Source organism: Canis aureus, chromosome 29 (genome assembly GCF_053574225.1).
Source record: "Canis aureus isolate CA01 chromosome 29, VMU_Caureus_v.1.0, whole genome shotgun sequence".
Taxonomy (NCBI): domain Eukaryota; kingdom Metazoa; phylum Chordata; class Mammalia; order Carnivora; family Canidae; genus Canis; species Canis aureus.
In genome coordinates, this window is record NC_135639.1 from 35,990,733 (window position 1) to 36,014,975 (window position 24,243).

Below are 24,243 nucleotides of genomic sequence, written 5' to 3' on the forward strand. Positions count from 1 at the left end.
GGCAGCCCCAGTGGTGCAGCGGTTTAGCGCCGCCTGCAGCCCGGGGTGTGATCCTGGAGACCCAGGATCAAGTCCCACATCGGGCTTCCTGCATGGGGCCTGCTTCTCCCTCTGCCTGTGTCTCTGCCTCTCTCTCGCTCTCTCTGAATAAATAAATAAAATAAAAAAAAACTATTAATCTCTGGTTCAAGCTAGAGCAAGATCTAGCTTATTTTTCATTTGACAGAGAAGTTGAGGTACGTCTTTATCTCAGTGGTATAGAGAGGCAATGAAGTTGTCCTCCTATTTAATAGTGTCTGTGGCTGTAAATTGGTCAAAAAATTGTATCCTACACCCCTATTCTTTCCAATATAAGGGTCAAGATTTTACCTTCTGCATAAGTCAACAGTAGGGCACATGAAATGGTAGCATGAGAAACCTTAGAATTCGGATCCAGACTTGGGAGTTTAAGTTCTGAACTTACTTCACCACTTCTTATATAAGGAGACCTTGAGCAAGTTATCCCTTTTCTGCTAAGCTTTCCTCACTTGGAAAAGAGGGATCTGCTTCACCAATGTCAGAGAATAGATGCGATGATTATATGAGAGAGCAGGAGCATAAAAGTGCTAGCATAGAGGCTCACACCTGTTTAGCTCAGTAAATGCTGGTGGTTAAATATCTTAGCTTCTAATTCATTGTATGAATTTAAAAGTATTTGCCTCATTTCCCTTCCTTTCCTCCTTGAATCAAATAGTCTATCTCTTGGGCAGCCCTGGTGGCGCAGCAATTTAGTGCCGCCTGCAGCCCAGGGTGTGATCCTGGAGACCCGGGATCGAGTCCCACGTTGGGCTCCCTGCATGGGGCCTGCTTCTCCCTCTGCCTGTGTCTCTGCCTTTCTCTCTCTCTCTCTGTGTCTATCATGAATAAATAAATAAAATCTTTAAAACAATAGTCTGTGTCTTAGGACGACATTCCTTGTGTGTGCAAGAATCTTTTAAAGCTAATTAACTATTTTTATCTGCAACACATCTTTTATATTTTATGACTTATATCACCATATAGGCATAGATATTTTCTGTGACTAAGTCAGATCCCCTTAGCACAGGAAACAAAATTCCTGAGTGGGACACAAAGTACAAGAGGCTCCTGAATGTGTTGATACTAGGATAACACACTAGATCAGAGTCTTCAAGGTATAGAAAAGTCAAGAGCTCTTGTCATTAAAACTATTTGGAAAGGCAGTCTGAGAATAATAGAAATGAGTATTCCTGGCTTAAAAACAAACTAAGTATTTCTGGAAACCACATCCATTCTTTCATTTAGTGAAATGTATTCTCTTTATGAGCATAACACAGCTGACTTCCCAATGGTATGGTGATGAGCTCTTCTCTTGCCAGGGTTCACTTGGCACATTGCTAGAAGATATCATAATTCTTTTCTGAGAGTTCAATGACCTGTGGAGGACACAGAATGTTTAAAAGAAAAATTGGTAATCATCTAACCCGTGTGCTTTTAGTGATAAAAATATTATATGAGAATGAACCTGAGAATGAAGGGGTATTCACCATGTTTTCACTCCACCCTTTTCTTTTTTTTTTTTAATTTTTTTTATTTATTTATTTATTTTTATTGGTGTTCAATTTACTAACATACAGAATAACCCCCAGTGCCCGTCACCCATTCACTCCCACCCCCCGCCCTTCTCCCCTTCCACCATTCAGCATTTCCTTATAGCCAGGCATTCTGCTAGCCCTCTTGTTCTCATATAATTCTTACGACAACCCTTGGAGGCATTAAAAAAATACCTCGATTTTAAACACAAGGGAACAGAGGTTAAGAGACATTTAGAATGCAGCTTATTAATGGTGGAACTCAGATCTGAAATTACATCTGACCCCAAAGATCAAATTCTTAATCATTATACTGCATGACTTTGCAAATGAGTTTGAGGTACATTCTTTGGGTGGATGGACCTCTCATCTTCAACCACTGATCAAATACTGATATTATAGTCAGTAAGTCCTGGGGCTGCTGAAATAGTCTTGGAGGTATAAGTTTGAGCAACGATTTCCCTTGTCTGTTATGCTTTCATAACATAAATTCCACAGAAGGAATTCTAGAAAAAAAATTGCACAAGGGTGCTACCTGTTTCCCTCAAACCAGGAATGGAACCAGACACAGAGAACTCCATTGTCCTAACTCATTCACGGACTGACTTTTACTCAGCGTATTCAGTGCCTACTCTCTGCTGGGCATGTTTCTAGGCACCTGCAACATGTAAGTGAGCAAGGTAAATAAGGCTCAGTCTCTCCTTATATTCTGGCTTATAATCTAGGCTCTGGAAGCTCCAGAATCATCCCAGCTTTCCAAAGAGAAATGGCATTGGTTACTTTGAAACTCTGCAGTGGAGATAGCCCAATGACTTGATTGCTTTTGTAGATTACAGTGAAATTTCTGCCTGTTCCTTGGGTCTAAGCAAATATCAAGAATACTGAAAAGGGTGAAACCAGAATGTTTCTATCAACAAATCCATACTGATTGGATGTAGTGGGATTAAATGGGTTCAGGAATCCTTCACCCTCCAGGTTTGCTGCTCTGTGTATCATTTGTGACCAATTGCTTTTGGTATTCACTGGATTCTTAAATCATCATAACTGTAAGTATAAATGGGAGCCTTAATTGTTGTTTACTCCTGCCCTGGAAAGTCAGATAAATGTGTCCAAAGGTTCTCTGCTAGACAAACATTATAATAATTATTATAAGAAGTATTTTTTTTCCCAGTCCCCCTCCAAAAACAAATGAAAAACCGAAACCCAGGGTTGTCTGCAATCCACCCTCTCCATGAACCCTCAGGTAATTTTCTTTTTATATATATATATATATATTTTTTTAATTATTATTATTATTGATAGTCACACACAGAGAGAGAGGCAGAGACATAGGCAGAGGGAGAAGCAGGCTCCATGCACCGGGAGCCCGACGTGGGATTTGATCCCGAGTCTCCAGGATCGCGCTCTGGGGCCAAAGGCAGGCGCCAAACTGCTGCGCCACCCAGGGATCCCAACCCTCAGGTAATTTTCTGACCATTTCTTTCTTTAGCTCTGAGGCCAGGAAGAAGAAAACAGTCAGCTTTAAGCTTCTATTCTGAGAAACAGTTGGAATAGAGTGGTTCAGCTCAGGGGTTCTGAAGCTGGAAGGCTTGGATCCAAATGTTTGACTTAGCCTCTAACTAGCTGTGTGACTTCGGCCAGGCACTTTACTTCTCTGTGCTTCAGGATTCTCACATGTAAAACACAGATAATAAGAATAGTACCTATTTCATCATTTCCCTGTGAAGATAGATGAGTAAAAACGTGTAAACCATTTAGAAAGTTGCCTGGCCAGAGAAGAATGTTCAACCAAAGTTAGCTGTCATTGATTACGGGGCTCGTTGTGTTGTGAAGCCTCTGATCATCCTGACTTCTCTGTACTATGTCCTCTCAGACTTATACCGATTGGTCCCTACAATAAACCATGTACTGAAGTTTAGTCTGAGAATTCTCTGACCTGCTCTGTTTCTCAAACCCAAAGGGCGTTGTCTATGAGATGCTCCCATCCTGAGGTTCAAGGGCAGAGGGGGATGGTGGCAGGGACAGAAATGATGTGCGCTGTTTCCTGTTTCCAGCACCAAATGGGCCACTGCTTCAACAAACCATTGATTAAATTAGTTTCATCATTTGGGGAGCTAACTCGGGAGCTGAAACACAAACCGAGAAACTTATTGTTTGTTCCATTTGGCCATTTGAGGCCATTTGTTACCTCGAATTTGCCTAGGCTTTAAAATGTGGCAAATTTTATTTTGGAGATAGAGGTCTGTATGGGTATGGTTTAGGTAAGAGGCTCACTTAAAATGCACAAGATAGTTGCACAAGATACTAGGGAAGCGGTATGTAACTGTGTTTAAAAACTACTGCTCTTTTGAAATGTTCAGGGCAAGGCCCCCTGGAAGCAGTCGTCCTTGCTAAGCACTGTGGAGGGCTACAGTGGGCAAGAAGAGGATGGCCCTTTGAATGAACCAGACACTTGGTTCCTTAATAAGTTCTGGGGCAGGGAGATGAGAATGGCTAGAATGACCATTTAGGAGACACTTGGGGATCTCAGAAGTCTCCGTTATTCTGTTTCTGATGCAGAAATATCCCCACGGATGACAGAATCCACACAAACAGATTGGGGTTCTCTATCCGCAGCATGAATATTCAATGAGAACTGGCCTCAATTTAACTTCTTCAGCAGGAGGAGGCACCATGTGTTATAACATGCAGGCTGCTAATAGCTAGGAGGGGAGGTCTGGCCCAAGGCAAGGAGGGTTTTTCTTTTCTTTTCTTTTCTTTTCTTTTCTTTTCTTTTCTTTTCTTTTCTTTTCTTTCTTTTCTTTTCTTTTCTTTTTTTTCTTTTCTTTTCTTTCTTTTCTTTTCTTTTTTCTTTTCTTTTCTTTCTTTTCTTTTCTTTTCTTTTTTCTTTTCTTTTCTTCTTTTCTTTTCTTTCTTTTCTTTTCTTTTTTTCTTTTCTTTCTTTTCTTTTTTCTTTTTTCTTCTTTTCTTTTCTTTCTCTTTTTCTTTTTTCTTTTCTTTTTTTTTTTTTTTAGCAAATGAAAATTTCCCTGTGCCAAGTTTTAATTAAGTGGTAATGGAAACAAAACTTAGTGACAAGAGGTACTGTTTTCACACAACTGTTTTTATTTCAGTTTTGTTTCCACGTACTTATTGGGTGACTGACGGTTACTTATCCCTTGCTGCCTTAGTTTCCTAATATTTAAAATGATATTAATATTGGCATTTCTTGCTTGGGGTTTTTATCAGGATTAAATGGATTGATAAATGTAAAATGCTTAGAAGAGGGACGCTTGGGTGGCTTGGTTGTTTAAACATTTGCCTTCTGCTCAGGTCATGATCCCAGGCTCCTGGGATCGAGCCCAGTGTTGTGTTCCCTGCTCAGTGAGGAGCCTGCTTCTCCTTCTCCCTCTGCCTGCTGCTTCCCCTACTTGTGCGCTCTTTCTTTCTCTCGCTCTCAACCTCTGTTAAATAAATTAATTAAATCTTAAAAAAAGAAAAGCAGCAGCAGCATGGAAGTATGCTCTATCTCATTTTCCTTAGCGACTTATGCTATCTGGGAAATTTCTTGGTCTGGACAACACACCCGGAGCTGGCTTAGGTCTTTCAGGAAGGGAGTAGTCTGTATAGGGCTGATCTTTTCTTTTTAAACCTATCAAGTGATAGCAAGCATCTTTCATGCACAAAGAAAAACCCTAACTGAACTAAATGACTTGTTTTATTTATCAGTATCACTTATTCCCCACAAGGGACATTAGGAAACCATTTTAGGCTATTATATAGACTACTTGAAATTTTAGATGAGGGTCTGAACTTTAGAGATTCAGTAGCACAATAAGGATACATGAAAAGCATGCCTCTCCTTTATCTATAATAATTTTCTACTTATCATTATTGGAGAGATGTACAGGTTGCTCTGTTCCTGTCATATCTGTCTTAAAAGAATGGTTGGCAGACTTAAAGTGGTAAAATAGCTGAAAAAAATAGCCAAGATGTATTCTGATTAAGCAAACTGCTGAGCCAAATTTTGTTTCACAGGAACAGAAGGAGGTAGGCTCTCTTCTCCTTATATCAAGGCTTCAGATAAAGTGATCAAAAATCCTTGTTTTCACCTTCTTGTACCAGCTGCTTTGAGGTTTGAGCTCCTACCAAGAACAGCAAAACGTAGGGAGAGGGAGTCCTGTTTTTCTCCAGAGAATGATGAGAGGGAAATAAGATGGTGAGTCAGCAGGCCAGCAGGCATCCACTGCACGGGAATTCTCAGCCCTGCTCACTCCCTCCTCCACCTGGTGTTCAGGCTGTCCCTGGATTAGCTCCTATTGCTGGTTGCTCTGCACCAGACTTGACAGTGGAGTTCTAGGTTCCCTGCCCCAACCTCCTGAAATTCTTGGCACTGACTGTGATCTATGGTCTACTGAGAAATAGCAGAAACTACATGAGGAACACAGGGACCAAAAGTATGGAACTCCCTGTGCCTAGGGCCCTATGATGATGCAGTACAAAAGTTGACAAACAGGACTTGAAGTATTACCTAATAGTGATGCGTTAAAATAACAAGGTTATTTATATTCCCCAAATGAATGAGAACATAAATAATAGTGAAAGGGAATATAAGGGAAGGGAGAGGAAATGTGTGGGAAATATCAGAAAGGAAGACAGAACATGAAGACTCCTGACTCTGGGAAACGAACTAGGGGTAGTGGAAGGGGATAAGGGCGGGGGGTGGGGGTGAATGGGTGACGGGCACTGAGGGGGGCACTTGACGGGATGAGCACTGGGTGTTATTCTGTATGTTGGTAAATTGAACACCAATAAAAAATAAATTTATTAAAAAAAATAACAAGGTTAAAGTATTGGTTCCTGCCACCAATATAAACTGGTCAGCATTAATTAGGATAGGGGGAATGGAGGGAACTAACCAATAATGAAGAATAAGTATTTATAATTACTCAGAGTAATTGCAATTATACAGTATGGAAGACTTGCCACTCAGGCATGGGCATACCGCCACTCAGCCTTTCTCAGCTGAGCACAGAACATGATTTGGGTGACTATATTTGCTGTGTTCCTAAGGATGACTCAGAACATTCTAGATGCAGATGAGAGAAGTTAATTTCCAACATACAGTAGATGCTTCAGGGCACTAGAGCTTGATTCTCTCAGGTTAAGAGAGGGTCCCCATTGTTCTTGCATTTCAAGGGTATGGTATCTTTTTTTTTAAACTGTTTTAAGTTTTTATTTACATTCTAGTTAGTTAACATGTAGTGTAATATTAGTTTCAGGAGTAGAATTCAGTAATTCATCACTTACATTTAACAGCCAGTGCTCATCACAAGTCTTCCTTAATCCCTATCTCTCATTTAGCCCATCCCCCCCACCTCCAGAAACCCTGTTTGTTCTCTGTAGTTTGAGTCTCTCTTATGGTTTCCCTCTCTCTCTCTCTTTTTATTTTCTTTCCTTCATGTTCATCTGTTTTGTTTCTTAAATTCCACATATGAATGAAATCATATAGTATTTGTCTTTGACTGACTTATTTTGCTTAGCGTAATACACTCTAGTTCCATCCATGTCATTGCAAATGGCAAGATTTCATTCTTTTTTATGGCTGAGTAATATTCCATTGTTTATATATACCACTTCTTTTTTTAAAAAAAAGATTTTCTTTATTTATTCATGAGAGACATAGAGAGAGGGGCAGAGACATAGGTAGAGGGAGAAGTAGGTTCCCTGCGGGGAGCCTGATACAGGACTCAATCCCAGGACCCCAGGATCATGACCTGAGCCAAAGGCAGACAGACACTGAGCCACCCAGGTGCCTCTACATCTTTTTTTTTTTTTTTTAATCTATTCATCAGTTGACGGACATTTGGACTCTTTTCATAATTTGACTATTGTTGATAATGCTGCTATAAACATCAGGGTGCATGTGCCCCTTTGTTTCACTATTTCTGTATCCTTTGGGTAAATATCTAGTAGTGCATTTGCGGGATCATAGGGTAGCTCTATTCTTAACTTTTTGAGGAACTGTTTTCCAGAGTGGTTGTACCAGTTTGCATTCCTACCAACAGTGTAAGAGGGTTCCTCTTTCTCCACATCCTCGACAACACCTCTTGTTTCCTGTGTTTTTAATTTTAGCCATTCTGATAGGTGTGAGGTGGTATCTCATTGCAATTTGATTTGTTTTTTCCCTGATGATGAGTGATGTTGAGCATTTTTCCATGTGTCTGTGGGTCATCTGTATGTCTTCTTTGGAAAAATGTCTACCCATGTCTTCTGCCTATTTCTTAACTGGATTATTTGTTTTGGGGTGTTGAATTTATAGACTTTGGATACTAATTCTTTAACCAATAAGTCATTTGCAGATATTTTCTCTCAGTTTATTGGTTGCCTTTTAGATTTGTTGATTGTTTCCTTTATTTTTCAGAAACTTTTTATCTTGATGAAGTCCCAGTAGCAAATGAAGTTCATTTTTGCTTTTGTTTCCCTTGTCTCAGGAGATGTGTCTAGTAAGAAATTGCTATGGCTGAGGTCAAAGAGGTTGCTGCCTGTGTTGACCTCTAGGATTTGATGGATTCCTGTCTTATATTTAGGTCTCTCATCCATTTTGAGTTAATTTTTGTGTATCATGTAATGAAGTGGTCCAGTTTCATTTTTGCTTGTTGCTGTCCAATTTTCCCAACAGCATTTGTTGATAAGACTATCTTTTTTCCCTTTGGGTATTCTTTCCTGCTTCATTGAAGATTAATTGACCATATAGCTGTGAGTCCATTTATGGGTTTTCTATTCTTAAAGATGTATCTTTTTTTTTTTTTTTAGATTTTGTTTATTTATTCATGAGAGACAGAGAGAGAGAGAGAAAGAGAGAGAGAGAGAGAGAGGCAGAGACACAGGCAGAGGGAGAAGCAGGCTCCATGCAGGGAGCCCGATGTGGGACTTGATCACAGGTCCCTAGGATTAGGCCCTGGGCCGAAGGCCACGCTAAACCGTTGAGCCACCCAGGCTGCTCAAAGATGTGTCTTTTTCAAAGATAGTACTGTAGACAGCCCATGGTTGGGAATGCCTGTTTGGTCAGGGAGTAAACTATATTTCTCTCATCCCCTGACCCAGGGCAGGTTTCAGAGTTCATATAATTGTGAGCTACCATTTGTTCATTCACTCAACAAATAACTATTCATCTCTTTTCCTTTTCTAGGCGTTGGGCCAAGAATAGGGCATATAATGATGAACAAGAAACAGATACAAACAAATAAGTGATGATCCATGCTATGTTGGGGAAAAACTCAAAGGATCCAGAAAAAAAAAAAAAACATAAAATGATGGATTTGGGAGCATGGGTGGGAAATGTGTTGGGAGGTAGGCAAACTTTAAAAAGAGATACTAAGCATACACAAACGTTGTTGACTCAGCTTGGCTGATGCACCTCTCTGGCAGGTGGCGGTACTCAGGCAATGTTTATGCACTTATGCACAACAAAAAATGTTATCTTTCTGCCTCACAGGTATTTTATAAACACAAGTAATTCCTTCTGAGGGTCACTGCCACGATGCTGGAAATGACTGCATTGCCAGTAAACAGTAAAGAGCCTGGGACATAGCGGGGATGCAATTATGTGGAATAACAACACTAGTGAATAAATGAAAGGCACTTTTAGAACAATAGGATGTTGAATTTATGGTGTCATAAATTAAATCAGTTCCACATTTGTCTGTTTATTGTTGAATTTTTGGCAATAATAAAACAACTTAATTTTCTTCTCGATCTTATTTGTTGAAATGAAAGCAATCACAGAGAACATAAACTCCTAAAAAAAGGTTGTACTTCCCTTTCCTGTAAAAGGAAAAAACCTTCCAGATTGTGGTGTAGCATGTCTTGCATGTGTGTTGAGTTCAGCTATGTTGCTTTAATTCCAGAAGTTATATACTTCTGAGATAATAACAGTATCTACCCTTGGAATACTTTCCAATTCCAATTTATTTCTATATTTAAAGAGCTTGCAATATCTTAGAGCTTTTCTTTTATCTTTAAACAGCTCTAAGGCTTGTGACACAGTTTTCCCCTCTACTTCTAAAGGGTCTGTGCATTGTATGAAGCAATCATTTTGACATTACTTGAATTTATTTTAGAACAAGAAAAATCACATATTTATTAATCTGATAGAATAATATGTAAAAAAATTAACTTACAGAAGATCAACAAGGGGATCCCTGGGTGGCTCAGTGGTTTAGCACCTGCCTTCGGCCCAGGGCATGATCCTAGATTCCTGGGATCAAATCCCACATCGGGCTCCCTGCATGGAGCCTGCTTCTCTCTCTCTCTCTTTCTCTCTCTCTGTTTCTCTCTCTCTCTCTCTCTCTGTGTCTTTCATGAATAAATAAATTAAAAGAAAAGAAGAAGATCAACACTTTGAGACATCACTAGGACTGCTGCATGATGGTTAATTTCAATTGTCAACTTGGTTAGGCTTCTGTGCCCAGATGTTTAGTCAAACACTAGCCTAGATACTGTTGTGAAGGTATTTTGTAGATGTGATTAACACCTACAGTTGCAATTGATTTTAGATGAAAGAGATTGCCCTTGACAATGTGAGTGGCACTTATATAATCAGTTGAATACCTTTGGTACAGAAACTGAGCTTTTGCACCCCGATGTTTATAGCAGCAATGTCCACAATAGCCAAACTGTGAAAGGAGCCTCGGTGTCCATCAAAAGATGAATGGATAAAGAAGATGTGGTTTATGTATACAATGGAATATTCCTCATCCATTAGAAACGACAAATACCCACCATTTGCTTCAACGTGGATGGAACTGGACGGTATTATGCTGAGTGAAATAAGTCAATCAGAGAAGGACAAAAGTTATATGGTCTCATTCATTTGGGGAATATAAAAAATAGTGAAAGGGAATAAAGAGGAAAGGAGAAAAAATAAGTGGGAAATACCAGAAAGGGAGACAGAACATGAAAGACTCCTAACTCTGGGAAACGAACTAGGGGTGGTGGAAGGGGAGGTGGGCGGGGGATGGGGGTGACTGGGTGGTGGGCACTGAGGGAGGCACTTGACAGGATGAGCACTGGGTATTATTCTGTATGTTGACAAATTGAATACCAATAAAAAATAAATTTATTAAAAAAAAAAAAAAAGAAACTGAGCTTTTAAGGAGAAGAAGGAATTTTGTCCCAAGGCTGTAACATAGAAATCCCATCTGAGTTTCCAGCCTGGTGGTCTGCCCTGTAGATTTTGGACTAAAGACAAACTGTTTCCTGAATTTCTATCTTACTACCTGCCCTAGGAATTTTGGACTTGCCAGCTCCCACATTTGCGTAAGCCAGTTTTCTTGAAACAAATATATAACACACACACATATATATATACATATATATCTTATTTATATATCATATATATTTTTATATATATATATAAAATCTCTATCTGTATATCTATATATCCATAAATAAATGTTACTCTGCTTTCTGCTTCTTTGGGGAATTCTGACTGATGGAAACTGTTTCATTGTCTTCTGAAATTGTGTCTCCAGTTGGACCAGAGAAAAATTGGTAACAGCTTCTAGACTTCTCCTGCTTTGATGGGAGACTAGAGGACTGAAAACCAGCTGAGACAGTGTGCCACATATCAAGCTGCCCTCTTCCAAAAGGAAAAGAGCTTGGAGCTGGGGAGAAGAACACAGAGCACAACCATTCATATGATTCATCAGCTCTATATTTAGCAAAACAGAAAAATATGGGGAAGATTTTGAACCTTAATAAACAACTCTGGCCTCCTTCTGCTAATCCCATATTTTATTTTATGCTGAGGTACATCCCCACCTTTATAAAAATCATATTATGCTTTTAGCACTAGTTAGGGATCTCTATGAAGTATGAGTCAGAATGGATCTCAGGATCTCAGGGCAGGATTATTTATTTATTTTTTAAACCAGGACTTTATATAATATTAAGGTAGCTGGAAGCTGAATTATTATTTCCAGAAGAATAGGAAAAACAATGTACCTCAACTGAGCTCCAAGAAATGACATTCATATGAGAACAAGTTCACATATTTAATTCCCAGTTTTGCATAAAAACAAATTTTACAAATGAGGCCAAACCTCAAATTATACTGCCATACAGATATGCCTGTAATGGGGTCCAGGTAAGTGATGTGCATGGCTCAGGACAGACTCCTTTTCATCACTGCAGAAAGCACTGAGATGAAAAACAAAAAACAAAAAACAAAACAAAACAAAACAAAAAAAGAAAGCACTGAGATGATGGCTTCCATAGGCTAGGAAGGCCATCCCTCTGTACCAGAAAAAACAATGCTTTACTTCAGTATTAGAACTCTTAGAACAGCTTTGACCATTGATCTTGGGGGCTGAAGAAAAGAAAGATATTCATAGAAGTTAATTTCTGCTACCCAAATAGTCTATAAAGAGTATTCAATAAAGAGTATTTATCAATAGAGAGCATTTAATCATTTTAAACATGTAAATTAGTAAAATTTTGCCTACTAAAAATATTAATATATAAACAATGGTACTTTCTTGCACTTCCACATGGAAAATGGTGGGGATGTGTGATTAGTGCTTGAGTTTGAGCTCTGAAGTTTATCAACCCAAATAATTACCCACTCCCTCTTCCAATTTACTTCATAATCGGGAGGCATCTCTATTATATCGCTTCAATTATAAAAACACACTGTACCACTAAATGAAATCTTGAGGTAAAATATGGTAGGTTTGGACTAGATGATTATGGCCAGACCTTCTTTCACACTCTGGGCCTCCCATGCTGCAGCAGCATTCATTCCTTTCTTGTCTTATGTTTTATCAGCCTAGATGGGTAGGGTTAGCTCCAGACTCTCTCCCTTTCTTCTTGGGATCTCCTTTCAATTCTTTTTTGCCCAAGACCAACTTTTTCCAATAACATGCATCTTACCAACTTCTCACATACTTACTTTTTCCTGGTTTAAAAAAGATCTAAAGAGACCCCTGCAATCTTTGCCTAGGACACACAATTACTACTACTTAAGCCTATACCAGGTGTTACTACCTTACTTGATTGCTGATAACGGCATGGCAAATGTTGAAATTTTATTATTTTAGAGTAGGAAAGATTGCTTGAGTTGTCCTAAATTTGGGGGTGGGAGTAAAATGATCTGTAGATAAGAATGAACAATAGAACTGAAATGGATCTCAATGTATCTAATTACCCTAACTGCTTTCAGGTAGTTTCTAGACCAACTCTGGCAAAACAAATTTTATCTCACATAAACAGGCTAATTAGTTGTTCCTGGACACCCAGGTTGGTGTGAACTCTGTGTTCAAATCTAGGCTCTGGATTTGCCATAATCAATTAGTGATACCTGCCATGGGTGAAGGATAGGATGGTGTGGACATTAATGATATTTCGTTTCCATTTTTTGGGATAAAAAAGATGGAGAACTTTTTCAGTTTAAAAAGATTTCAAACACTGAGAAAACATTCCAGGTGAGAAAGGTGGGGGGTGGGGGGATTCATCTTGGTACAGAGGAAAGAGGATGTTGACAAATAGCCAGGTTTTTTGAGTATGATAACTTTTCTGAAAAGCACTAAAATATAATAGTGCTCTTGAGATGATAATGTAGACTGTAATAGAAACTTTAAAGGGTAACAGAGTGTCATTGCTTGGTTTTCTAGCTCAGAAGAGCAAAATGCTGAGTGAAATATATAGTAGAAGAAAATTGGCCTTCACAACTGAATGAAGATGCTCTTTCCGTGTTCAGAAAGCATTCCTGAAATGGACTTTCAGTGATCTAAATTTAAGCATGTAAATTAAAACAAAACAAAACAAAAACTGTTTTGCTGAGAACTCTATGAAACAGCCATTTAATGGGATTTGCCATTTAATAGGAAATCCATTTCCTCGTGAAAACATAGCTTGCTGTTTTTGGTTCAAATATCTTCAGAAAAACTTTTTTGTTGTTTTGTTTTAAAATGTCAATAGCCTATGATTCACTTAGAAATAAAACAGAAGGAGAAGTAAATTTCTTTCAGAGACTTTAGTCTGGAAATATGATTACATAGTAGCAAAAGCCCAACAAAATGTCTGAAGGACTAATGAAGTCTTTGTAAATGCAAGCAAATGGACTTACAAGTCCATCCATAAAATGTGAGTAGTGACAGCAATAATAATCATGACCACTTATGGAACAAGAAGCTATCATTTGTTATTACGTGCCTGCTTGCTTCCTGACTTCCTTCTTTCCTTCTTCCACTCCCCATTCCTTCTTTTCTTACTTGCATGGTACTGAGCTCCTACTATGTTCCAGGAACTATATAAAGATCAAGAAACAATGACACCGTGGATCCAGAAAGACAAGGATTCTGATTTCACAGAGTTTATACTCTAGTGGGGGAAAAGCTGGGTATTCACCGTGTATTAACAATAATGTATTGGGTCAGGATGAACTGAGATGTCTGTTTTCTCTTCGGGGGACAAAGGGAAAATCTTATGACTATAAAAAGTGATTTCGGTGTGCAACTAGTTGCTGCTTGTTAATATGAGGAAGGACAAGTGTGTCTTTACTGTGAAATGATCTGGATATTATTTCGCAAGGAATTGGGCCAGATTCATATTTAGAGGAGAAATTAAACTTTTAAAAAATATGTAGACAAGTTATATTTGTCTCTAGAAAGACATGTCACCTTGTAAGTGGTTAAGTTTTATTTTGCTATAATGTGCTAACTGCCAACTAATGACTCCAGATTCACTCAGTTTCTCTGTGATGCACATAGGTCTTTCTTGGTTTCGGGAGGGTGGTTAAAGGTGATGAATGCTATTGTGCTACTGAGTGTTAATTATTAATTAAAGATTTTTACTAAATAGATTAGCCTGTTGTGAATCTAGTATAGCTTGAAGAGTTTTAATCGAGAGAGCATAATTTTGTGGTTTTCAAAGTTGTATATTAATTTCAAAAACACAAAGGACTACTGCAAAATTGAAGATGAACAATCAAAGCCCTTAGTTTCTTTAAAAAGAGAAAGGTAACAGGGCATCTGGGTGGCTCAGTGTGTTAAGTGACCAACTTGATCTCTGCTCAGGTCATGATCCAGGGTTGTGAGATGGAGCCCTACCTCCGGCTGCATGCTGAGCAGTGGAGCTCACTTAAGGCTGTCTCTCCCTCTCCCTTTGTCCCTCTCCTCTCCCCCTTTGTCTCTCCTCCTTGGCACTCCCCCTGCCCCACTCACTCTCTCTCTCTAAAAAAGAAAAGATAAAGGTGATTGTGCATAATGAAACAATTAATACTTTTTGGATTAGTAGATCTAAGAATATCTAAGTATCTCAAGACATAAAATGTATATGCTTCTATCTTTTGTTCTTATGGACTTGTGTGAACTGAGCTTTTTAAATAATGCCACAGTGAAAACAAATATAAGAATAATCTTGGTACTGTACCAGGATCCAAAAAATACCTAATAGAGGATATGTAATAAATAATTAAAAATTCACTTCTTATATTAAAATATTTTATATCCAAAGTTTATAACAAAAAGTAAGATTAAACATATTATTTTAATTTTAAGATGATTGAAATTCTCTAATATTTTTATTATTTTATAAGATAAAATATACTGAGTATATACTAGCATCACTGAACACATTTGAACCATTCATTCAACCATGGAGTATACCTCATGGGCACCCATCTGAATGTTTAATGAGCTACCCTTTTCAGAAAATCACAAATGAATGGGGTGGGAGGTCGCTACTTTAGAAGAAATGCTCTTCAAGGCAGTCTTCCTTACTCTTGGTTTTATAATGGTGCAGCAGAGGGATTATAAAAAGCTTAGAGAAAAGAAACAATTAGAAATGTTAATCATGTAGTTATTTGAGCAGGAACATGAAGGAATGAAACCAATCCTCTAATGGGCCCCATTGGTGGAAAATTGCATCATTGCACACACTTGTGGTTGTTGGCTGATTCCCCCTTATGGCTGAATAATCACCAAGCAGTTGGAGGACATTCTCTATGGAAAGTTACAGAGAAAGACCAGGTTAGGAAGTGGGCTGGGGTGCTAGAGCAGTGCCCTGAAAGGAGATGGCATTGGAGCTCATGCTCTGTGTTGTTAATCTGCCTCTCAACTCCTTCAGTTGTAGCTGGGAAGCATGACCTCTGAATTATTTCATCCTGTACCTTCCTTTGAAGCAAGACAGTCCTTTAAAAATAAAAAAAAAAGAATCCTTTAAAAACTATTTTGCTAATAAAATAATTTTTTTAAAGATTGTATTCATTTATTCATGAGAAACACAGAGAGAGGCAGAGACACAGGCAGAGGGAGAAGCAGGCTCCATGCAGGGAGCCTGATGTGAGACTCAATCCCAGGACCCTGGGATCATGACCTGAGCCAAAGGCAGACGCTTGACCACTGAGCCACCCAGGCATCTCTAAAAATAAAATTTTAACCTAATTTCTTTATATATGTTTTCTATATACATGTATATATAATTTTGCATAAATGCAGATAGACACATAGTTTTGCATAAGTGTGTATGAATATACATATGCAATTTTTTGCTTTTGAATTTTACTTGGATTTTACTTCCTGTTCTTCTTCCTTCACTCAGTTTTTTAACACATGATAATCCAAAATAATCTTCTATATATCTTTCCATGCTTACAAATCTCTCTTCCTCTTGAATATTTGTGGTTTTTTTGCTGTTGCTTTAGGGAATGTTGTTTTAGTGCATTTTGATTTTGTCACTCATGATTCCTATGGAAATTTCTCCAAGATATTTGGGTTTTCAATGTATAGGAGCATGCATCAACAATAATATATATTTATATTTTTTTCTTTTTTGATGCTTATATTTATTATTTTACTTTTTTTTACTTGCTGAATTGGCTAGAACTCTCACAATAATAATAAAGAATTTTGATATTATATATCATTCTCTCCCTAATGTCTGATTTTAATTAAAATACTTTATGACATTAGGATATCAAATATCTTTTCAGTATCTGTTAATATACTATAAATATTTTGATGTGTTTTCAGATTCTATTTGATAACATTTGTTTTTAGTTTTGGCATCTTTATCCATGAGGAAAATTGGTGAATTAGTCATTCAAAAGATGTTTATTGAGCACCTGCTTTCTGTCATGTATTGGTCTGGGTGCTGAGGCTATAGTATTTAAGTGTAAACGTCCTCATCTTTATGGAGCTAACATCTAGAAGAAAGTTTTCTTTCTCTTCCTCCCTTCTTTTTAGAAAAATTTTGATTATCAGGTTTGATATTAGAATAATTTCATCTTTCAAAAGTTAACTGGAGACATTTTCATCTTCTTCCTAGGAATGGACTAGATTAAATAAATATTTGTCTGTTCTTAAAAAGATGACTAAAACATAGCCATGAACCCAGATGGTCTTGTGCTGCTTTGAATGGTGGACTTTTAATATCTTTTTCAATTTTAGGGTCATTGGAATATTTGAGTTTTCCTTTTCTTCTTAGATCAGTTTAAAAATTTTGTGTTTTGCAGAAAGCATTTTTAATTGTGTCACTTTACTTTCACTTTCTATAAATTATCATAATTGCTCCTACATCTGTGGTTATATTTTTTCTTAATTTTAATATTGCTCTATTTTTGCTCTCTCGGTTTTTTTTTTTTTAATTCAGGATCCTGATGAAAAAAATTATCTATTTTTTTCCCTCCAAAGAGTCAGTTTGCAGCTTTCTTTCTTTCTTTCTTTCTTTCTTTCTTTCTTTCTTTCTTTCTTTCTTTCTAATCCTTCCTAGTCTGTGTTTTCTGTTTTACTAGTTTCAGTTTTTGTTATTACCGGTTCTTTTTCCATTGCTTGGTTCATGTTGTGGTTCTTTCTTTCCAATTTCTTAAGATTAGTTCTTAGGCCTTTTGCATTATTTGTCCTTACTCTTTCTTCTTTAATAATAAAGGCATTTAAAACTATACAATTTCTTTGGAGTAGAGCTTTACATTTGTCCAATAGATTCTGAATGAATGGTTCTCCTTTTCCTTGCTTTCTAGATGATCCTGATTTTTATTGTGCTCTTTTCATTCAATGCTTATTAGGAGTATGTTTCTAAATTTTCAGTGGTAATTCTTTCACTTTTATATTACTTATTTCAAGTTTCATTGGCAGATGATCAGAAAAATATAGTTTGTAAAGATCTTCAGTTTTAGAATTCTGTTATGGTTTTGAATCAAGTAGATGATTAATTTTTCAGAATGTTCCCTGAGTATATGAGAAAAGCTATATATTCCCTATTTAAATGTAAATTTTCATGTATGACCCAGTGGTGTGCTGATTAAAATTTAACAGCCAGCTCTCTGGATATGATGATTTACAGCATCTGTAGCATTTGCGTTTCCATGTGTATCTATGGCCACCATGGCCTGTTTTAGCTACCAGCATGACATCAGTCAATATGGAGGTGGGGTAGAGATACTCACAATTGGCTCTCCAAAGCTGGTACAAACCAACTCCTGTACCCCACTGTATATGTCCATTAAATCGTGTTTATTGACTGTGTTATTAAATTCTTCTATCCTTACTTACCCTTGATGATTAGGTTCGGAGTGAACTGTATTGAAGGCTCGTGTTACGATTGCATTTTCTTCAAGTTTTCATTGTATAGATAGTAGTTTTTGCTCCACGTACTTAGCTGCCATGTGTTTCTAGAACATAGAGTTTATAATGATTTAGTGAAATTCCTAAACTGTGCTTTTTATCAGTACTTAATGATTCTTTCAATCCTTTATAATGTTTTAACCTTAAATTTCACCTTCTCTGGTATTAGTATTGCCATATCTGTTTTCTTTTGTTTGCATTTGTCTGGTATCTATTTGCTGATCTTTTCATTTTATATCATTCTTTGTCACTCAAGTGTGTTTTCTGCAAATAGCAGAAATCTAGGTTGACTGTATTTGAATAGGATACTTCAGTGTATTCACATTCAATGTCATGACTTTATTTCTTCAGTTTTTGCATTTCATTACTTACTTTGTTTCCTTTTTGTTAATTTAGTTGGTTTAAGTTGATATTCATTTTTTCTTTGCCCTTGTTAATTTGGAAGAGGTAGTGTATTTTCACCTTTTTTAAATGATTATCTTCTAGCTGACGAATGAACTATTTCCCTAACTCAGGGTGCTTTCATTGTGTGGTGCTCTATTTCTCCAGTCCCCCCCACCCCCACTACAGGATGAGACTATTTTTAAAAAAGATTTTATTTATTTATTCATGAGAGATATGGAGACAGGCAGAGACACAGGCAGAGAGAGAAGCAGGCTCCCTGCAGGAAGCCCCACATGGATCCCTTGAACTCCAGGATCAGGCTCTGAGCTGAAAGCAGAGCTTAACCGCTGAGCTATCAAGGCATCCTAGGATGAGATTATTAAAATACTTTTACTTTCACCTTTCTTTCCCCTCTTTCTACCATTAAACTTTTGGAATCCTTTCATTTTTTCCTCACTCTCAATCTCTAAATTTTGCTAAGAATTAGTATCTATTGGTGTTTTCCTCTTCTGCTATTTCAAGCATCCTTCTTAACGCTCTGCTGAGCAATATCAGATCATTTATCCTCATTTTTTATAACTTTATCTTCAGTTCTATGTGTATCTGCACCAAGATTTATTTACATATCAATCAGGTTTATTTGCTCACTGTTCTTTTATTTATTTTTTTATTTTTTTATATTTTTATTTATTTTATGATAGTCATCACAGAGAGAGAGAGAGAGAGAGAGAGAGAGGCAGAGACATAGGCAGAGGGAGAAGCAGGCTCCATGCAGCGGGAGTCCGACGTGGGATTCGATCCGGGGTCTCCAGGATCGTGCCCTGGGCCAAAGGCAGGCGCTAAACCGCTGCGCCACCCAGGGATCCCTCACTGTTCTTTTATTTTTCCTCTTTGCTTGCCTTAAGGTTCTTGAGTATTTTCCTTAGATGGACTCTATCCCACACTCTGAGATCTTGCATATCCTCTGTGGAAGGCTAATTATACCTTCATAGGGTAGAGAATTCAGTTGCAGTCTTTGCTCCTAGCTGTAGATTAAATTCTACAGTTTAACTTCCCATGTTCTAAGTGCCAGTGATTTTTTTCTTCCTGTGTATTTTTTTTTTTTCTTGGTGGTATTTAAGATTTTTTTTCTCTTTATCCTTAAGAGATCAGAAATGTTACTGAGGCATGCCTAAAAATCCTCCAGGCTTGAAATTAGAGAACTTTTTCAATCTTGTAGACATAAGTCTTTCATTATCTCATGAACATTTTCTTATAACTACTACCTCCTCTTATCTCTCTCCTTTTATCCTTGTGAAATATGTTATTCCTTTGTTAAGTTTTCTGGATATACAAATTCTAAGTCTCTAAACTTTTCCTTCATGATTTCTATTTCTATGCTTTTTTTCTCAGGTCTGTGAGATTATTTCTAACAGGCCATTTTCTAGGCTACTAATTAGGGTTTCAGTAATGATCTTCATGAAAAAAAGTAAAATGCTACCTTTGTTAAAATTTAACAAGGGGTAGTGGAAGGGGAGGTGGGCAGAGGGATAGGGTGACTGGGTGACGGGCACTGAGGGGGCACTTGACAGGATGAGCACTGGGTGTTATACTATCTATATGTGGGCAAATCGAACTCTAATAAAAAAAATATATATATTAAAAACTTTTCTCCCTTAAATTATTTCAAATTTCCAGAAGCATAGATGTGTTTTGAGGTCACAGACACCAGATATTGGAATCCTTGCTCACCCCTTACTAGCTCATGACCTTGCATAAGGCAGTTACCTGCTAAAAGCTCAGTTTCCTCATCTATGGAGAAGGAGCTGCGCCACCCATGTAAACTGAACTATAATAATGAGTACATGGTATGAAATAGATAGATACTTTTTGCAAGGTACTGGGTACCTAAAGAATGTTCCATAAATATTGAGTGTAACATTTGATTAAACATCATATTGACTTTTATATAAAAGTGAGGGGAAATCATAAGGCTTTTTTCAACACTAATTATGTGTTTTTACGTATATTTTGCAGCTTCTGCATAGAAAGCTTTTAAACTTTGCTAATAAAATCATAATGCCTTACATTTGTATAGTATTCAACAGTTTATCTGTAGCCTTGTGATTGAAAACAGGTGTTAATTATTTTAATGCTGCAGCTGAGTTAAATGATTTTCTGAAGTTTACCGAGCTAATAGGTGGCATTGACAGCTGTCAAAAATCTCTGAAATAAAAATATTTCTGTCATTGACAGTTAATTCCACAAATATCAATAATTTATTATATTTTAAAGAAATATAATCATCAAAGAATTTCTAGATGGATTTTTATTCAATCAGTTATGTATACAATGAGTAGAAGTAAAAAATATGTATGACAGTACCTTACTATGTGCCATGCATGGTTCTGAATGCCAAGGATAAAAGGGTGAGCAAAAGCAGATATATATATATATATATTTCCTGCTCTCATGAAGCTTATGATCTAGTGAGAGAGATATCCATTAATCAAAGAATCATATGAATACATGTAAACTGATTGCTGAGAAAAAGTGCATTTGAGGAGGGGATTTTACATTGTCATGAAGGTTAGAATGGCTCCCTGAGCATATGATGATAAGATGAGGTTGGAAGGAAGAATTCTGGGCAGCCTGAATTCAGTCAGGCTGAAGTCAGGCTTAGTGGTTTAGCAATCCTTTAGCCCAGAGCCTGATCCTGGAGACCCGGGATCGAGTCCCATGTCAGGTTCCCTGCATAGAGCCTGCTTCTCTCTCTGCCTGTGTCTCTGCCTCTCTCTCTTTCTCTCTCTCTCTCATGAATAAATAAATAAATAAAACCTTAAAAAAGGAAGGAAGAATTTTTGTTAGCCAAAGAGGGTTAAGTAGGGAGGAGCCTTCAAGACAGAGGGAATAGCAGAGACAAAGGCTCTGTATTAGGAAGAAGCCTTTCAGATTGAGAGGCTGAAATTGGACCAGTGTCATTGGAACTCAGAGAGTGTATGAAGGGAATTGCAGAAACAAGTGGGGACCAGGTGACAGGATTCTGAGAGGCATGTTCAATATTGTGGTCTTTATCTTAGAATAATAAAATTCCAAATAGAGTTTTAAGAAGTATGTATGTGTGTATGTGTCTGTGTATGTGCATGCTGCTGGCACTTTGTTTACTTAGCAAAAATCACTCTAGCTAAGGTGAAAAGTTGATTAGGTACAACTTTGTACCTGGATACAGGTAAAGCAGTCAGGATGCCATTGAAGAAGTCCAGTTGGGAGACAGTGGTGGATTTGGGTAGTAGGTGGCAATGAAAATAGAGAGGAAGGAGTCAGATCTGTGAGGTCATTAGGAGGTTAACATAATTGGACCTGATGATGGATTATATATAGAGGCTGAGGTAGAGAGGCTTTTAAATATGAATTCTAAATTTCTAGTGCAAGTAGCTGATGTACAAATAGTAGATGTACTTACTGTTTTAAGGAAAACTAAAATAAAGCCAAATTGGAGGGGGGATTTAAATGATGAATTTGGTTGAATATGTTCAATTTGATGTGTCTTTCAGACACCAGATAGAGATATGAAGTAGTAGTTGGCTACATATGTCACGTGCTCAAGGAATAGGACTGGAGATAAAACATGTTGAGTCATCAACCATAGATGGTTATTGATGTCATGGATGTAATTGGAATAAGATTGTCTTTTCCATACTCTCTCAGACATTTACTTCTTGATTTATTTTGACCACTATATTCAGGACACTAAGGAGCAGGGGCCAGCATAACAGCCTAAATCTCCAGGGCTATCTGTATTTCTACAGATACTGGTGGAGAGTGCCTAGAAGCCTGTCTGTACCAATGACATGTACACTGTAGAGCAGTGAGGGAAGAAAGCAGGTAGACCAGATGGCTCAGCCCTACCAAGAAGCAGGTGCACCATAGACATTCCCTTTACTCCGGTGCTATACCAAAGAAAGAAGGAATGGGAGAATATTGAAATTTTTAAAAAGAGGGAAAACCTCTGAGAGGGAGTTTGAATTAACTATTTATTCAAATAAAATTATTGCACTGAAGGAGACTTTTTAAAACTTGAGATTAAACCACTTTGACTTGTCAAATTTAAGTATTTCATTTTTCCTTATGGTATTTCCACCATTGAAATGAGAACCTGACAATGATGGGGTTAGGTGTGGACAAATGAGATATTTTTTTACTTTATTGTTATTGCATATCTGAATTGTATTGTGTAAATCAATGCCCTGCCACACTATAATTTAAATTGTCTGACCCATACGCTTGTTATAGATCTCACTGTGTCTTACAGATTTCACAGAGCTAGCTAGTGGCAGAGCTGGAGAAGGACAAAGCTCTTGAAATCATGTTTCCCCTCATGATGAAATAAAATCTATATTCCCTTTAAATTTATGTTTTGGATAATTTTATGTCCATTTCCTGTATTAGTTCAATCATGTAGTACTGTGTCCTTGATTTTACATATAAATATTTTAAATTATGGTGTACTTTTGTATACATGCAGCTAGTAACTGGGCTCTGATAGACATAGATATACACATATAGATAACACACATGTAATATCAGATATATATTATTTATCATAAATTGTATAATATATATAAGGCCACATATATTATATAACTATGGTTTTTCCTTTGGATTTGGTTCTCAGCAGTTTCCAGCACCCAATAGCAGCAGAATCCAGAAGGGTGACGAAATCTCAGCTGTATTCAGCAGCAGTGATTACAAACACTCAAAACAGCAGAAAACTGAGGATAGCTGTCCCTACTCCTCACCTTGTGCAAAGGGACTGACCAGGAAATGAACAACTTCAAGAGCACTGGCCTTGCAAACAGAAATCCATAAATTAGTTGCAACCATTCTTCTACAAGTGTGCATCCTGCTGTCATAGTCAGTGTGCACCTGAGGGGATCCTCTGCATGACCTCTCGGTCGGCTGCTGGTGCTGGTTCAGAAAATAAACAAGCCAGCCCAGCCTCCGGCAATGGCCCACACCCATCTATGCTCTCCTCTGACAGACCAGTTTATACAGCCCATGGAATTTTGGGGAAACAGAAGCTCAGGATTGAGAGTTTTGTTCCAGATCACATGGCCAGTGACTGGGGACATATTTCATGCTGGGGTTCATGCTTTATCCGTGGTCCATGTTGCTGCTTATGCTATAATGAGGACTACAGCATTGGGTTCAGTCCTGGACTCACGTCTACTTCTGGGCTCCTTGGAAAAACTAATCAGCATCCATTTGAGAAATTAGGGGTGGTAATACTTCTATTGTGGAATGTGAGGAAGGAGATGAGAGGGGCCACACACACATCTTTAGTGTGACATCTGAAATACAGTTAGAACCCATTAAATAGCAGTTTATCAGTGCTGGTGTTTTGCTATTTTTGCTGTTATTTATAATACCTTCAGAGGAAAATTCTTTAGAAACTGCCAAAAAAGTTCCAAATTCTTAAAGAGATCAATACCTGACCTACAGCTTCATGCAAATGACTTTTGGTGCTGTTCAGATGGGCCATGTCGATTTGGTGGGAAGCACTTCAGTTTAAAATTCTCCCTCAGATTGGATTTAGTATGCCACTCTTCAGTTACAAGGATCTCCTCAGCTAGTTCAGGCACTGACCTTTTCATATTTTCACCAAGGAATGGAGACAAATAACAGGA

The 24,243-nt window shown here is 37.6% G+C and overlaps 1 long non-coding RNA gene across 1 annotated transcript in view; it reads right to left on the bottom strand.

Annotated features, from left to right (window-relative positions):
* Positions 1-1,289: 1,289 nt before the first annotated feature.
* The window catches only part of LOC144300835 (uncharacterized), a 34,365-nt gene continuing 11,411 nt past the window's right edge, over positions 1,290-24,243 (bottom strand). The window contains exons 2-3 of the long non-coding RNA XR_013367604.1: positions 18,122-18,240; positions 1,290-1,433 (exon numbers count right to left, since the gene is read on the bottom strand). This is a non-coding gene — a long non-coding RNA (uncharacterized LOC144300835). The remainder of the gene's footprint in view (positions 1,434-18,121; positions 18,241-24,243) is intronic.